Raw genomic sequence first — 17,700 nt, forward strand, 5'->3', positions numbered from 1 at the left:
AAGCTCCCTATGAGGGTAGTCAATCTGTTTGCAACCAGTCGAGGCATTTTTGCAATTCTTGCTACATAGAAGGCACGAAAACATCGTTTTGTTTACACTACTTCCGCCTTCTCTATTAGGCTTAAATCTTGATGGCATGGATTTTCGGCCACTTGGGCAGCTTTTTTTTAGGGGTTCGTGCCAACCTTTTGGCGAAATATTTCCTGGTTGAAACCACAATCCGAGAACTTTTGCAGCTAGCACAAATTGCACTTCACCAAGTGATTCTTCTCTAAAATCCCCAAATCGCAGTGCTTTGCTCTTTTTTTTTGATTAATTCTTGCTCCAGATATTATAGCATACTCTTCGAAGATTTGCAGAAATGTCTGGTAGCTGCATTCATCTTTAATAAATAAAGATATATCATCCGCAAAGGCTGAAATTTTTATTTCCCCCAATCCTGGCAAAGGGAAACCTCTCATTCTTTTTTCTTGGTCGACTCTTCTCAGTAGAGGATCGAAAGTCAATACAAAGAGTCCTGGTGAGAGTGAACAACCTTGTCGCACCCCTCTCGTAACCGAGAAACAATCTGTGAGCGTGTTGTTAATTTGTATTTCACTTGTAATATCTTCATATAGTAATTCGATGATGTCTATGAAGTCCTGAGGGAAGCCGAATTGTTTCATAGTCTCATATATGGAATGATGGTTCACTGTATCGTATGCTTTCTCTTGATCTATCGTGATGAAGGCACCTTTAATTTGTTTTTGTTTGACATAAGTGAATATATCGCGTGTTAAAGTCAAAGACGCGAATATCGATCTCCCTGGAACCGCTGCTGTTTGTAGTTCTGATATAATCATTTGCAATACATCATTTAGTCAATTTGTTAAGATCTTTGCTGCTATTTTATAGTCTGTGTTTAGTAATGTGACGGGTCTCCATCCATTCACATCTAGTAGGTCATTGTTTGGTTTAGCGAGTAGAATAATTCTTCCATTTGCGAAAGAAGGAGGTTTCTTCTTTTGAACGACAAAATTGTTTATCATTTTTACTAGTCTTTGTCCGATTATGTCGAAAAAGGTAAGGTAGAATCCTGTCAAAATACCGTATGCTCCTGGTGCAGTTTCTCGCGTCATTTTCTTGATTGTTTGAAATACTTCTTCTTTGGTGGCCGGGGCACACAGTTGATCGTGGTCTTCTCGTTGTACTTGTGGAAGGTTTTCAAATAATATGGTTGCATTGCTATCCTGTGTGGGGTTGATTCCTTGTAATACTTTTTCAAAGTGATCAAGGAATACTTCCTTAATAGATTCTTCATTTGTGGTGATTTCACCTTTGTCTGTCCGTATTGCTTCTATTCTTCTCTTTCCTTCGGTGTCTTGATGCAGTTCATGAACTGGTTGACTTGAGTTCATTTGATCACATTGCTGTGATTCTGTTTGGCGTTTTCCGTTTTGTCTTACCTCTCTCAAGTGATGTTTATATTTGGAACGTAAACACTCGAGGTATTCTTGTATGCAACAAGTCTGTTCTCCTCCACGTTCTATTATACGTATTCTACGTAATATTTCATTCAGGATCTTAGTGTTCCTTCTTTTCATGTTTTTCCCAGCTTCTATTAGGATTTCTTTCCATTCTTCTTTTAGATCATCCCAGTTTTCATTTGTGTCATTATTGTCTAAGCTTTTCTTTAGTTTCATTTTTATGTCTTCGCATGCTGTTTGGTCATGTAATATTGATGCATCCATACGCCACATTCTTGGGGTGTGGGCTGGTCCTTCTCTTCCCTTTAGTGTAAAAATAACCGCTTTATGGTCACTAAAAGTTTTCGTTCCTTCTGGGCCACTCATAGTCTTTATTTCCTCCAGCTCTGTTAGAAGACAAGGATACATGTAAGCTCTGTCAAGTCTGCTTTCTGTTTTTCCGCATGAACGCGTGTATTCAATTGTGTTACCATGCAACCGCTACCATGCATCTGACATATTGTAGTATGTTAACCATTTTTTTTAATTCTCTCGCGTGGTACTTTGATTTCCCCTGACCTGGTCCGCGAATATCTTGATTGCTATCCAGGACGCAGTTGAAATCTCCAACCACCAGGCAAGGTGGTTTTTTAGGCATGTAATTCCATAAAGTTTGAAAATACTCGTTAGTTGAACTTGTTACAGGGGCATACACATTAATAAATCGCACTTTCCGGCCACCTAAGAATGTATCCACACATGTTATCCTGCCATCAGAGTCGTAGGTACAAAATGCCCCTTTCCGGTATCGGTTTGAGATGAAAATAACGCCTGTACCGCATGATATATTGCTCGTTAGTGAAAAGAAGCCTTCTACCCCGTGGGTTTCCTTAAACATGGCCACATCTAGTGACGTGCGGAAGTTTGTTTCTTGTAAGAAAATAATATCAATTTCCTTTTCTCGGGCTAAACTAATCAATTGTTTCTGTTTCTCTGGATTTCGGAAACCCCTCACATTAAAAGACATGCAATGGAGTCTTTCAACTATCATTTTAAGTGAGAATTACATTTATTACAGTCACAATTATTGTACGCAAGAGTTGTAATTTTAACATTAGAGGTCTTAATTTTAGGGTAAAAGGCTTCTCTCACTTGCTCCCCGCACTCTATATTTTTATCATTTGAACGATATGTTTAGAGCAAAGGGCTTCCACCCTTTGCTCTTGCTCGCGCATCTGTTACTTCCATGTCACTAGCCGACGAGTCAGGCGACGGTGCATGTTTTCTTTGTTTTTTTTTATTGTTTTTGATTGGTATCACCATCACTGCTGGTCGTTTCATCTTTTGGTCGCCGAAGCGTGTTTGGGCTACCGCGTTCTTTTGATGATTTTGCTCCTCTTCTTTCTCCTTTCCTTCTGGATCTTGAGCGGTGCCTTTGCTTTCCAGATGATTGAACCCCTTGGGGTGTGTCATTATTGGATGGTCCATCTTCACTCACAGCTGTGTTTTGTTTAGGATCAGTTTGATGAATGTTTCTCGGGTTATCTTTTGGGGGGGGGGAGGGGCAAAAGATAACCCATCACCTGCCTTGCTTCACCGTTAGAAGTGTCACTGCTGGAAATCAATGCCGATTTTGTTGGTTTTTTCTGTTGCTTGTCTGGGCAAAGTGACTCAGGCGGGTCCTCTTCGTTTTTTTTTTTCTACTGCGTCTTCTGATACGCTGTTGTCTGTGTCACGGGAGGAGGTCTTAGACATGTTTACTAAGGGACATTCCTTAGTCACTGCTGTATCAGATGTGCCCGCATTCTCTGTGCAGGATGCAGAAGACAGTTCGCTTGTACTGGACTCTTTTGTAGCCTTCTTTGATGCATCTTCACTGCTATCTTCATTCGGTACTGAGACCTCACCATCCCAGTAATTATGAGTTTTGATTGGTGACTTTGAAACACGGGGCTGAAGTACTTGCATTTTTGGTAATGATGGCAATGGGGGGAAATCTTTGTCTAATTGCGTGTTTCCCAATGGCGTCTGTTCTGCAAGTGCATGGTTGTTGCCATGCAGCACCAGCATACGATTTCGCGTATGTTATTTTGCGAAAGCACGCCTTGGTACCATGGCGTCCACCACACTTTCTACATTCCTCGCCACACCCGGTTTCCTGATGTCCAAACACACCGCAACGCTTGCAGTAGGGGGCGGTACACGAAGTCGCCATATGGCTATCGTTACCGCACCTCGCACAAACACGGCGCATGCCGCGGTATTCGCACATTACCCTATTTCCTTGAATCGTAAGGAAATTGGGTGAAATTAGCCATTTCAATGCGGACAACTCTTACTTCATTCAACTTATTGTTTCTATTTGCTACCTTCGCAAAAGCAACACTTTTAACTTTGCCATAAGGTTGCAACGCATATGACAGGGTGTCGGCAGGCAAGTATACCGGAAATCGGTGTACACTAACAAAAGTGACAGGCGGGCCGACATCTTCTACTGGCACTTTCGCATGATTCTCCCGGAAACCTTCTGCGACCATTAGTCTCGTTGCCTGACTTGAGTTTCTTGTACATACTAGAAACTTGGAACCCCCCCCCCCCCCCTTAAGTAGTCCCAACCATGCTTATCTAGTCTTAGTGAGGCTCAGCTTCGCTAGTGTACAGGGGTATGTGCCATTGCTCCAGGATCGGCCTACATTTTTTGACGACAACAAAGGGACTAACGGTCGGCTTAAACAGCTCTGCTTATAAAAATGGCGGGGATTAGATATGTACTAGCTTTTTCTTCTTTGTTATGTACACAATTTCCTTTCTGTATGACAGTAAGAACTGATGTGGCATTCGAACTACGCGCGTAGACAGAATTTAGTACTCTCATACATTCGATGTTTAAGTAGGCTATATTTATTTATTCAAAATCTGTAGCTTAATACAACTTTACGTTATTACAGCGGTTCGAAAAAACGCTTATGCTAATCTTTCTTTTTCTTTGTTATCAGCGGTACAATATTTTACTATTTAAATAAATTTTATTAAATTATCTTGTTATTCATATGTATTTCTGTTTTATTTGCGTAAACTATCCGATTTATTTGTTTCCATACAACGACAAAGCCAGTATTTGCCCGACTGTGACTGCAGCGTTGCACTTGAGATTACCTTTAAATTTGAGGAAGCCTTTCACAATTTTCAGATTGAGTTTTTGTGTAAATTAATATTTAGGCAGCAGGCGAGAAGCCGAGGTAAAGGCTTCTTGCTTATAGGCTCGATTACTTGTTTTGAAGGTCTGCCTAGGGATAAGTCAACAATGACGCCAAAACTTCTACTACAACTGATGTCACGAGCGCAGTGACACAGTGGTACGTTGTTGGGACCTTATAGTCTAGTTCACGATAACAGTGGCACCCAAGAAATTTGAGCGATGTTTCTTTACTTGTATATTTCGCATTTGGGCATTTCGCGATTGTCGCTGCAGCGGTGCTGTTGGCATTGACATTGTCAATTCTTTCGACTTTGCTTTCTGTAAACAACCCAATCCCAGTCAATCCTCTATAATATGCGCCATGTTTGAGGCTTGTCATCATAAACGTCACATAGTACGCCTCCCTTGAGCCGCTGATGATGGGAATAACGATTTCTTGGAGATATCACATAACGCACTTTCGTTCACTAAGTATTGCTCGTTCGGGCTTCCGAAATACATGCGCAGATGCTACTGCTCTCAGAGTTTGCTTGGAGAAAATCCCTTCTACCAATTGCCCTGCACTCATTTTGCGCAGTAGCCCAGTGGTTAGTGCGTTCGACTCGAAAGTGCACATAGCATCACTGGCATGGTTTCAAATACCAGTGTAGGTTAGTGTAGAAAATTTTATTGTGATATCAAATATATGGACCCTCCAGGCGCATTTTACCGTCACCTTCGGCGTCACCGTGATGTTCCGTTTAAAGCCCAAGGGCGATGACACCATCACCGCGCGCCGTATTCTGCATGTGCAAGTGAAATGGTGCGAGTGGAGGATAGCGAGCGAGGGAGCAAAGCGGGGATGAAGTGCGCCTTCAGGAGGGGGTGGGCGGCGTTGTACTCCGGCAGAAACTGCGTGATGCGCGGCCGCGCGTGAATTGAGGGCACAGTATAGGTGCGCCAACGGCTCGTACATTGTAGCGTGCTGCGTTCTCGCCGCTCAGTTTGCGTTGACGCGACAGGTAGCAGGAAGGTCACTTCTCTCGCGGCTTCTGCCGCGCTTCCTCGTGCCAGCGTTTTGACAGTGTCAGCGGTCATAGAGTGTGATGTGTCCGTGTTTGCCTGTGCGCACTGACACCATGCGTGTTAGTTTAGTTAGTAAGGGAATTTTTGCAAGTTTATACGACCAATAAAACTACTATCCTTACTTCGTACAGCTGTGTGCTATAATTTCCTAATGCAAGTGATGCTTCGCCATTCGTGCGAAACTGCGACCTTTTTGTTTCCCCACTGTAGAAAAGGCGAAGCTCGGGATGACAAGGTGGCTTGACGACGCAAAAGATTATCGTTGTATGTCCTGGATGAAGACAACAATCATTGTCATCCTAGCAGAATAGATGGACAGGACAGACAGATGGGACGCACGAATAAGGAAAACACAGCTACGAGCGCTTAACTTTTGCCGCAATAAAAATTACGACCACGCAAGATTAGATATTTTCAAGCCATCTAATATGCAAGTTGCGTCCTTGCCAACAGTTTAATTTCATAAGTACCGATATTTTGTATGGAATTAGGTTTCAAGCTTGGAAGCGCAGTAGCCCAGTGGCCGATGGCCGACTAAAGCAGAATTTTTTAGCATGCTCTACGCTTCCAGAACCCCTTTGCAGTTTGTCCGTGCTGCTTGCACTTGCATCTGTGCATGCATGCCATAATGCATAGCCCCCAGCTGATTGGCTCAGAGGCTATGACGTTCTGCTACTGAGGCTGTGTTCAAATACTCGCTGTAGACGGCAAAGTAGACGCCAAAGCGGATGTCGGTCATCTTAAGTTGCGTTCCAGTTGTCCCAAAGCCGTCTATCTAGACAGCTTCGCGAAGACAACATCGAAGTCAAAAACGATGCAGGCTACTTTCTTGTCCAAACAAGATGGCGGCTGAGCCGGACGCTTGTAAATTCGACGGGAAGGTCGCCTACGCACAAGAAAACGTATAGTCCATTTCAATCAATCAATCAATCAATCAATCATTTTATTATTATACATTAAAACAGTTACAAAGTAATAGTAATACAGAAGGAGGTCCCAAAGTAAAAACTGTCAGGGGGACCTCCTGTTAGTACATGCATAAAAAATGTAGAGCATACGATTAGCAACTAAGGTAAAAATAGCGGGAAAATACAAATCAATATAACCAAAGTAAATGAATAAAAAATATCACATCACCTAAGGCTTGCGATTATGGAAAAATGCAAATAAACAAAATAGAAGTAATTAATCAATCATCCGGTAGTTGAAGATTACTCAGAAAAGAGCAACAACAATTCTACTTTGAAATACATATGTAATTTCAAACATAGAAATAATTGAATAGGAATATAATGATTACATAACATCAACAGTGCGCAATTCAACACAGCAACAAACTTAATGTATATACAGCCAATTGCCAGATACAGGAACACAAACCGAGAAAAACAATAAAAAGTTGATAAACCATAATGTATGCGCATATATATACACACACACACATATATATATATATACATATATATATACATATATATATATATATATATATATATACACATACACATATATGTATTAGTTAACGTATGTTGTTAGTAAAAACTGTTTTAGAAGCCGACGGAAACAGTGTAGCGAAGGGCTTCATTTAATATTTGATGGCAGAGAATTCCAAAACGAAATTGCAGAAAAGAAGGCTGTCATTTTACCGTAGTTAGTGTTTACTTTTGGAAGCAGGAGGTTATTATTTTCAGAAAACCGTGTGTTATTTGTATTGTAAAGTAGCGTTGGGGGAAGTAGCTCAGTAGGGATGTCACAGTTTCTACTTCTAAACAATAAAAGACCTAGTTTGAGTTGAAATGTGCAGGTTAATGGTAGAATTTCAAGAGTGCGAAAAATGGGTGGCGCTGATGCGGTGAATGAACTATGGGCAATTATTCGAACTGCCCGGTTCTGAAGGTGATTGAGGGATGTCAGGTGTGTGGGGTATGTGTTGCCCCATGATGAAATACAGTAAGTAAGGTGACTGTTAATGAAAGCATAGTACAGCGATTTTAGAATATGTTGTTGAAAAAAATGTCGTGTTTGAATGAGCACGCGGATGCCAAAAGCAATCTTCTTAATAAGAGAATTAATGTGAATGTTGTATTTAAGTTGAGAATCTTATGTAACACCTAGAAAAGTAATACAATTACAGGGAGGAATGACGCAGTTGTCGATGTAAAGTTCAGGGGTTATTGTAAGCGTTTTTTGGGACGAGTGAAATAACATGAACTTTGTTTTAACAGGGTTTACATTTAGCAAGTTATCCTTACACCAAGAAACAAGATTCGTGACATCGGCGTTTAACTTTCTTAGTAGACTGTTAATGTCTTTATCACTAATGAATATGGTTGTATCATCAGCATAGAGGATGCAGTCAGAAGAATTAAGTGATGATGGTAAATCATTGATGTAGATAAGGAATAATAGAGGACCCAGAATTGATCCTTGTGGAACGCCCTGGTTAGTTGTTATTGGAGTTGATAAAACACTTCCGTAACTAACAACCTGGGTTCTGTTAGTAAGGTAGCTTTTCAAAAGGGCTAAAGCAGGCCCACAAATTCCGAGGGATTCAAGTTTAGCATACAAAATGGGATGGTTAATAGTGTCGAAAGCTGTAGTTAAATCAAAAAATACCGCCCCTGCCCATAGCCCATTATCGATAAACTGCTTTATGCTGTCAGTTAGTTTTATCAACGCTAATTCGGTTGAGAAGTTATCACGAAAACCAAACTGCTTAGGTGTCAAAAGGCTAAATTTTGTTAGGTAGTTTGTTAGGCGATTAACAATGAGCTTCTCAATTACTTTGCTGAAAAATGGGAGGATGGTAATAGGGCGCTAATTAGAAAAAAACATGTCGATCGCCCTTTTTAAATACAGGTGTTACTTTTCCTTGTTTGAGACTCGTTGGAAAAACGTCGTTACGAAATGCAGTGTTAATAATATCAGAAAGAACAAAAGATAACTCGCGAGCAACAAGTTTGATTTTAGATGGATAAATCGAATCTAGGCCACAGCCTGTGGTCTTCAGACTTATTATAGTGCGAAGAACTTCATCTGGTGAAGTGGGTTTTAGGAAAAAACAGTGAGGCGAGCGAGACAACCTGGGCAAGTTGGTGACAACAGATGCAGGGCTCTTGAAAAATGATTCATTAAAAGAATTGGCGACAGCTATAGGATTAGTTATAGTGCTCGTGCCGTCCGTAAATTCTGTTACAAGCGCCTCCTGTTGATTTAGATTTAAAAATTCTTTTATTACGTTCCAATTCTTTCTGCAGTCATTCCCATTTTCGAGCACTTTATTTTGGTAGTAGGTTCTTTTAGCCTGTTTCAGTAAGACGGTGAGAGTTTGTGAATACAATTTAAAACGGGCCCTTAGGGCGAGGTTAAATGGCTGGAGTTTTACTTTTTTGTAAAGATATGCCCTTAATCTAATTGACATCGTCTTTTTTATGAATTCACAGGCGCAATATCCCAAAATACAGATACAACGTGTGCTTTTCTCAACCTTTTGGTCGTCACCGCGAGGTGGCCTCACGTCGAAGAAGTGCCTTCCATACGTATATTCCAGGCGACTCGACACGTTGTCCATTATTTGGACTCGAAGCTGTCTCCGCTGTCTCCTAAGCTGTCTGCGCCTCCGATGCTGACTAGAATTCAAACACACCCTGAGACCCATCTCACTGCTTTGATTCCCCGCCAATTTGGCCATGTTATAATTGGCGCGTAATAAGGAAATGCTCGTGTATTTAAATTTAGGCGCACGATGAACAACTTTAGGTGGTCAGCATTCTTTCTGGGTCCCCTACTGCTGCGTCATTTATGAACACTGGGTTCATTTATATTGTCAAAACTCGGGAATATATTTCAACGTTGTCAAGCGCGTTTATATTATGACACTACATCAACTAAGCGATCTTTAAGCGACTCTGGTTCTCGGTGTTCAATGAGAACCGAACCACACTGTCTGCTGTTCGATTGACTAACTTTGAGACAAATATTTCTTTAAGAATGTCTCGCGTTGACTTTTCATGTTCTGCAGAAGTCGCCGGCCGCACAAAGAAACTTGTTAATGATCAGCTAACCTATGTCCGTGGGTACTAAGAGTCATCATCTTTTTACAAAACAACAATGCTCAGAAAAACGTTAGCCACATCTTTCATGCCACATGCAATACAAACCTGACTACAAAGTACCACCTATAACGAAGCAGACTAACCACGAAAATATAACCCAACCCTATTAGTTTTCTGGGCTTTAGTTCAAATAGCTCACACAATCATATGATAGGCGGGGCAATACGGACGACGTCTGGAAATTCACTGATGAATATAATTTTTAACAGTGCGCAAAATTATGAAAAGATGGTGTTGGAATAAATTTTAGTTTGTGAAACTATTTCCATCGTTTGTAAAATTGTTTGTAGACCACAGCATTGTTCAGGTACTTGTGTAATTGCTTAGGCAGTGCATTTACCCATTGTCACAGAGATTTGTGGCGGAGCATTCCTGAGGCCGTCTCGGATTCCTGCCACAACTTCTTGTGGAGTACGGTGCTCAGTGGTTCAAATATTTTTTTTTCCTTCGCCCATCTCTCCGGGAAAAAATATATGGAGCTTGGTATCGGGACTACTTGGGCGCCAGTCTTGCTGACGAAAGCGGCTACACAAATGTCCTGGAATATGGCTTGCAGAAAGGCCATGCAAAGCGCGGAGGTGTGATACCTTGCCAGAATTTTCGCAATAGATGTTCTCTTTCTGTGAAAGGAAGCCGGATGAACCGATCTGCAATTACTGTATCCCGGTGACATCGCGCCACACAACTGTCGCATTTGGTCGATGTAGCACACTTTCAAGAGGCTCTCATGTATCTTTTCCCTAGTGTTGGCCCCTCCACCGGTTCACTAAATGAATCCTGTCACTAGCATGAACGGCACCGCTATGACGGCAGAAAATGTTCTCGAAGATTGTGGACAATCGTGGTCGTTGAAATGACCATGGATGTCCTTTTATCATGGGCAGTATCCCGTACGGACACGTTGGAGCTTTCGATAAGACTTTCCGCACAGCTCCCGGGATCGTACCCGAGAATCCCACTTCTGCAAGCATGATCGCCTCCAGGGTATGTTTGCAATTCCATCTGGTTTGCGAAAGGAACAACTGGATAAATATATGCATGAACACTGCGATTCATTATTTAGTATTCCTCACGCGCGAATGCGTGACCGCTTTGGTTGAGAACGGCATGAGGAAAGCAAACGCTGCACTTCGTTTCCGTGCCAATCCTTCGAAGTAGATTATTTTCGCCCATTTATTAGCGCTTGTAGCACTATGAGTGAGTGGACAATGAGGTAGAGAGAATGCGTATATACCAAAATCACGTGTCATTCCACTGCTGTGAAGGTGGATTATCAGCGAAGCAGTTTAGCGCACTACATAGAGGTGACACAGAATTTAGATCAAAGGTCTGAGTCAAATTTATTTCCCTTGAGCTGCGACGGTGGTCATGCCGAAGAAAGACACACGCAGCCACACTTTTATTCGGACCGGCAGTCTTGATCGGCGGCATGCATGGAAGATTACGACCACCTCGGGGAGCAGGAGGAAACTAGACACGCACGACGGGATGGCCGCGCCGGGAGAGCGGAGGGAAACTAGGCACGCAAGCACTTGGAACAACTGCAAAGACAGGGAGGTGCGAGCGTACACATGGCCGACGCGTGTCGCACAGTGGCAAATATTTAAGAAGCCCTTATTATCTACCTGAGCGTCCAATGATTTTGAAAGTGATGCCTACTGACAACTAAGCTACTGGAAATTGATATCCAAGTGATGAGACGTATAAGCTTTTGCATAGAAGAAGCAAAGGTTACCGAATGAAAAGACCACCATCCTAAAGTTGAGAATGTGCGTAGAGATGTCACACGGATTACTCGCGACGGCACGTTCAGTTCCAATATATAGGCGACGTTTAGTATTCATGCCTCCTGGTGACGAAAATCGCAGTTCTCGTGCCTTTTTAACGCGCTGTAGAGTAGTTTCTGCTCGTTGTGGCTTCTCCGCATTGCCGCCTTCAATCCTCTATGCTAGGACAAACTTTCCGTTCTACGCAGCCTCATGTCGCTAACGCAGCGCTTGCCCCAAGCTCTGAGCTGCCACATTCCGCCTCGCCGAGTCACAGTTAGGCCCCATTGCAGCTGTCCTCACATCGAAAGCATTCGATTTGGCTACCGCAAGCATTGCACCAAGTTAATATCTCCATATATTTATAGCGACTGTCACATGAACCATTTGAGTGTACGCCTATACTTCTGCAGGAAGATGGTTGTTGCGCGCGCCACCGAACCTTTTTTATTCTAATATCGCCCTCTTGTTGAAAATCATGTGTATTTAATGTGCTGCCAAATCCGAGTTCATGAAGCGTGCTTCAATGTGAAACCCTGGAATGTTGGCTTTATCTGGAGAAAGTAGCCTTCACTGATAGTAATTACCACAACCATGTTTCTCGGTATAAACGTGATTGAACACACTGACATCTGCAGCGGTTTTACTGCCGTAATGATATATAGGGCTCGCCAGGCTGCGGAGGCAGGGCAGTTCTTTTCGAAGCAGATCGCGAGCGCATATACATGCACAAGCACTTATAACTGGTGCCACAGATCGAAGCGTCCGAATGATAACAGGCAATTTTTTTCCTATGTTTTTTCTTCATTCCTAGAAAAAACATATGCCTTAATTTAGCAGAGTAGCCAGCAAAATGTTAAAATTGTGATTGAAGGGCATCAAAAATGGTATTGCGTTCTCCTGAACAACGCTGTCTTTATGTGACGCAGATGCATTTATTCATTTACATCCCCCCCCCCCCCAAAAAAAATGAAAAATAAAAGGAGATTAGCTACTTCATGCTTTACAAATTAATAATTACATCTGATGAAATAAAGAAGCAGTACCTAAATCATTGCGTTAATGTTGATATGCGTAGCGATTTGTATGCTCTTGTAGTGAAACGTATAGCTTAGAAGTTTACCAATCTATCAGTTGCTCCATTCATTTAGGAGAACACTATGGTCGGCCCACGAACCGGGCTCAGTCCATGGCTAACTTCCCTACCTTTCATTTATCCTTTCCTGCGCTCGATGCGTGCCACATGGATATTGCTGGGGTATTTGCATTGCCTACATACGACTATGCCACTCATATTCAGGCACCATATTTAATATTTTTGATGAATGCCTGTACAAGATTCCCCAAAATTTTCATAATTGTGTATGAGATTCCTTCGTTTTTCTTTACCGTCCTTTACTTCGACCAAAGTGCATAATGGTGCCACGACACATTGCGGAGGATCATGTTGCTGGTTTTAGAACAAATATGCATGTTTTTATGTAGCCAAAATTTTATTCGAGAGAACATACAACTTTGTTCTTGAGGCCTTTTTATATCCGGATATTCAGCGCATCTCCCAAAGTCGTCCGCATGTGCCACAGTAAGCTCGTATTTAAGCATGGAACGCTGAGATTCTCTGCTAGTCCCACAGGCATTTCGGAAAGGGAACTGGAACTACTCGCTCAAAGAAATAAAAATTCAGTATAGGGTGTCCCAGCTAATATTAGCCAAAAACTTTTTAAAAATCGGTTCAATGTGCAAACATGAAAGCTGCGTTCTTAGGTCATAGGAAAGCTGCGTTCTGGCGGCACTTAGGACTCAGCAAAGCACAATGGAAAAGTTAATGTCAGATATGGCGTTACGATTCGACGAAATCGATAAACAAGGTGCTCGCGTTGCATCCCTTGAACAATCTGTGAATCTTCTGCATAAAAAAATTACTGACCTAGAGGACCGGAGCAGGCGGTCAAATGTGATTGTTTTCGGGGTACAAGAAGTCAGTGCCGAAACTGATACCGATCTGAAGCAAAAAGTCTTGAGGGATATCTTTTCGCAGAAACTTAATGTTACCTGCAACTCGGTAGGGAGAATTCATCGGTTGGGCAAACGTGGCAAAAATAGGCCAGTTATAATATACTTCCAAGATTATAACGAGAAACAGCAAGTATTGAAAAAGCCTACAAGCTTAGAGGATCGAAAACGTCAGTTCAAAGCGATTTTTCTCTGGACACGCACAGAAAGCGGAAACTTTTGTGGGAGAGTGCGAAAAGCGAAAAAGAACTGGGAAAGAAAGTAAACCTTATCAATGATAAACTACGAGTGGATGGGCAATTGTTCATGTGGGACGAAGACACTAACTCATGAATAGAATTAAATACTCGTCAAAGCTCATCCACACCTCAATGAATTAGTCCGACTACTAAGAATTTACGGCTTTTAAACATAAATGAGCGCAGTGTAGTGAACAAAAGTGCCCAGCTTGAGGCTACCCTTTTAAGTTACGATCCACATGTTGTTGTGATTACTGAGACTTGGCTGCGCGATGACATTGATAACACAAGCGTTTTTCCGCCTTCTTATCAAGTATTTCGCCGTGACAGGCCTTCCAGAGGAGGCGGTGTAGCTGTACTAGTCAAACATAGCATACCTGCTTTTCTACTTCGGCAGATTGAAAATCACGAAAGTATCGGCCTAAACCTTCCCTGTTGGGGGCGATCCTTTTTATTACTCGCTGTTTATCGCGCACCTGAGTCACCTACCCAGTTCCGAAGTGACCTTTATGAGCATATGTCGGCTTTTTCTCAGGATAAATACTTCTCGTTGGTGACTTCAATCTCCCTGGTGGTAACTGGGATTATGCTGCTTACAGTCACGATCAGAATGTCGATTACTTGATTGATATTGTTACGGAGAGATGCGTTTATTAATGAAATGATGGATGCGAGAGGCCTAGGGACCGATGATGTCACAGTCCGAACTCACGTCGTCTTCCTTCACTTTCAATCGTCCTCCCGTATCGCAGCAATTCCCCCCTTTGCAGACGATGCCCACCGGCCGAGTCAGTTGGAGTTCCGGTGGTGAAAACGTTTAAGACGGGCGACATGGACGACGTTGGTCTTGCTTGAGCGGCGGCCAGTAGACAAGAGTCGACAAATCACGTACGTGACATCACTGAGACGTGCCATAACGACAAAGGGGCCGGTGTAACGGGCCAAGAACTTTTGGTATAGGCCGCGCTTCCGAAGTGGCGTCCATAGCCACACCAAATCACCTTTCTCGTACGATACGTGCTGATGGCGCTCGTCATAACGGGTTTTAGAGCGTTCTTGGGAGGCAAAAGTACGAAGGCGGGCGATGCGCCGGGCCTCTTCTGCGCGGCAAAGTGTTTCGGCCAGAGAAGTTTCGGCGGTTTCGGAGAACGGAAGGATAGAATCGAGAGCTGTACGCGGTTGGCGGACGTATAGGAGATAGAATGGGCTGTATCCGGTGGTTTCGTGTTTTGCGGTATTGTAGGCGAAAGTTATGAAAGGCAACACAGTGTCCCAAGATTTGTGAGCGGAATCAACATACATCGCAAGCATGTTGATGAGAGTTCTGTTGGTCCGTTCAGTTAAGCCGTTAGTCTGTGGGTGGTACGGCGTGGCGTGACGAAAATGAGACGTCGAAAGCCGGAGAAGCTCTTCAACCACATCGGCAACAAATTGCCGGCCACGATCACTGATAATAACACGAGGGGATCCATGGCGTAAAATGACGAATGAGAGCATGAAGTGTGAAACTTCAGCGGCCGTTGCTACACGAATCGCCGCACTTTCTGCATAGCGTGTCAGGTGATCGACGCATACTATAATCCATCGGTTGCCTGTCGTTGATCGCGGCAGAGGGCCGAGCAGGTCAACACCAACTACCTCAAACGGTGAAGCAGGGGGCGTGATGGGATGCAGAAGTCCGGGAGGGCCGCTAGTTGGCCGGCGTGCAGTTGGGGGCGTCAAGCTTCGCACGGAGGCGGGCGAGTCGCTGCGGGTGTTCTGTCGGTAGTTGTTGCCCATGAACGTGTCACCACGGGAGTTCTGCTGGAAACTATTTCCGAAGTACGTGTCCCTTGTCCAGCGAGCACTACCGGGCCGATTGTTCCGTCGAGGAGACGCCGGCGGATTCTCGTAAAACCGTGGTTGTCCGCGACGGCGCTCAGGGCAGAATCGAGCCACGTGTCCACGGACACCGCACTGGAAGCACACAGGTGCCTCACGCAAATCACGAAACCTTCCACTAGGCTCTGTGTATTCGTGATGATCGTCCCACGATGACGCCATGGTACGTGGTTGGTTGAAGGCGTGCTGCGGGCCATCACGACGATGTAAGCCATAGGTTGGTCGTTCCGGTGCTCGTGATCGAGGCGCATCGTCATGCCCCGTGGCATGAACGGACGCACACGTTGCGTCGTAAGGCAAATAGGCATCGCTGACGCGTGGTCTTGTCGCGGCGACAGCTTCACGTCGATCAAGTTCTTCGCGTACGATTTGTCGTATCGTTGACGCGAGATCGCAGGGTGGTATAGGACCGACGTCAACACTCGCAACGGTGGTGACGTTGGCGAGTCTACCAAACTTAGGTGTAATGCGCTTAGCCTTGAGAGTCTCAAACGTGCGACAATGTTTGATTACGTCGGCGACAGACTCCAAGGTGTCCTTTCCTATGAGGAAGTTGTAGACGTCCTCGGCAATCCCTTTCAGAAGATGTCCGACCTTGTCTTCTTCTTTCATGCGAGGGTCTACAGACTTGCACAATTTCAAGATTTCTTCAATGTAAATTGTGCAAGTCTCGCCTGGCACTTGAGCACGCTGCATCAAAGTCTGCTCAGAGCGCTTCTTCTTCAAAGATGGGTCCCCAAAGCAGCTCTTTACTTCATCCACGAAGTCTTCCCATGTGGCTAGAGTTTCTTCGTGGTTTTCAAACCACACGAGCGCCGTGCCTTCTAGAAACAATGGCACGTTGGTCAGCCGGGTGTCCGAATTCCAACGGTTGTATCGACTCACCCGACTGTAGTGGTTCAGCCACTCTTCAACGTCTTCTCCGACCTTTCCGGCGAAGGTCCGTGGCGCCATGTAATGTTGCCACGTTGCGCCAGACGAAGTCAGCGCGTTGTCACCGTTAGGAACCGTGTCCATTGGAAGCGGTGGTAGTCCGGCCAGGCGGCGGCTTCGGCGTATTTTCAGATGTTGCGCTTCCGTGGTCGTTCGTCCTGGACTTCTCTTCGTTACCCCGCACCTCCACCAATACTGTTACGGAGAGATGCGTTTATTAATGAAATGATGGATGCGAGAGGCCTAGGGACCGATGATGTCACAGTCCGAACTCACGTCGTCTTCCTTCACTTTCAATCGTCCTCCCGTATCGTAGCAATATTATGCTAACTAATAACTTGCAACAAATTGTGACACAGCCGACGCGCTTACAAGGAGATAGTGAAGCTATGCTTGATCTTATTTTTATTAGTCGCTCTATTGAAAATGTTGTCACCTCTGTAGAAAAAGGTATTTCAGATCATGAACTTGTCTACTTTCCATGTCCCATGGAACGTTGCGATACTGCCCTAGATAAAACAGTGATTGTGAAGGACTTTTCCCGTGCCAGAGATGAAAGTGTTTTGGACTACTTAGATCACTGCCTGAGCGAAGTTGATGGGAATGACATGATGGTGCTCTGGAGTAAGTTCAAAGAAATGTGCCATTTCTGTCTCGATAATTTTATTCCAAACAAAGTTAAAAAGACGTCCAAACGTAATCCGTGGATTACACGAAATGTACTGCAACTTAAACGAAAACTAAAAAGACTAAAGCGACGGCATGCCCTTTGCACTGAAATCCAGAACACTCAAGAAGCCTTGAATCAGGCGGTATCCGAGGCTAAGCAACAGTATTTTCAATATACTCTGCCAGGCTTTATGCGCAGTGCACCAGAAAAATTCTGGAGCCATCTAGCTAGCACAAAGAAACCCATTGATTCCATTGTGCACAACGGCGTAACTGTTACTGAGAAGCGATGTATAGCGGAACATTTTAATCAATTTTTTCACAGCGTATTTTCAAGTGTCTCGAACCATGTACCCTTCAGCCCTTGTTACCGTA

This window comes from Dermacentor silvarum, chromosome 4 (genome assembly GCF_013339745.2).
Source record: "Dermacentor silvarum isolate Dsil-2018 chromosome 4, BIME_Dsil_1.4, whole genome shotgun sequence".
In the NCBI taxonomy this organism is placed as follows: domain Eukaryota; kingdom Metazoa; phylum Arthropoda; class Arachnida; order Ixodida; family Ixodidae; genus Dermacentor; species Dermacentor silvarum.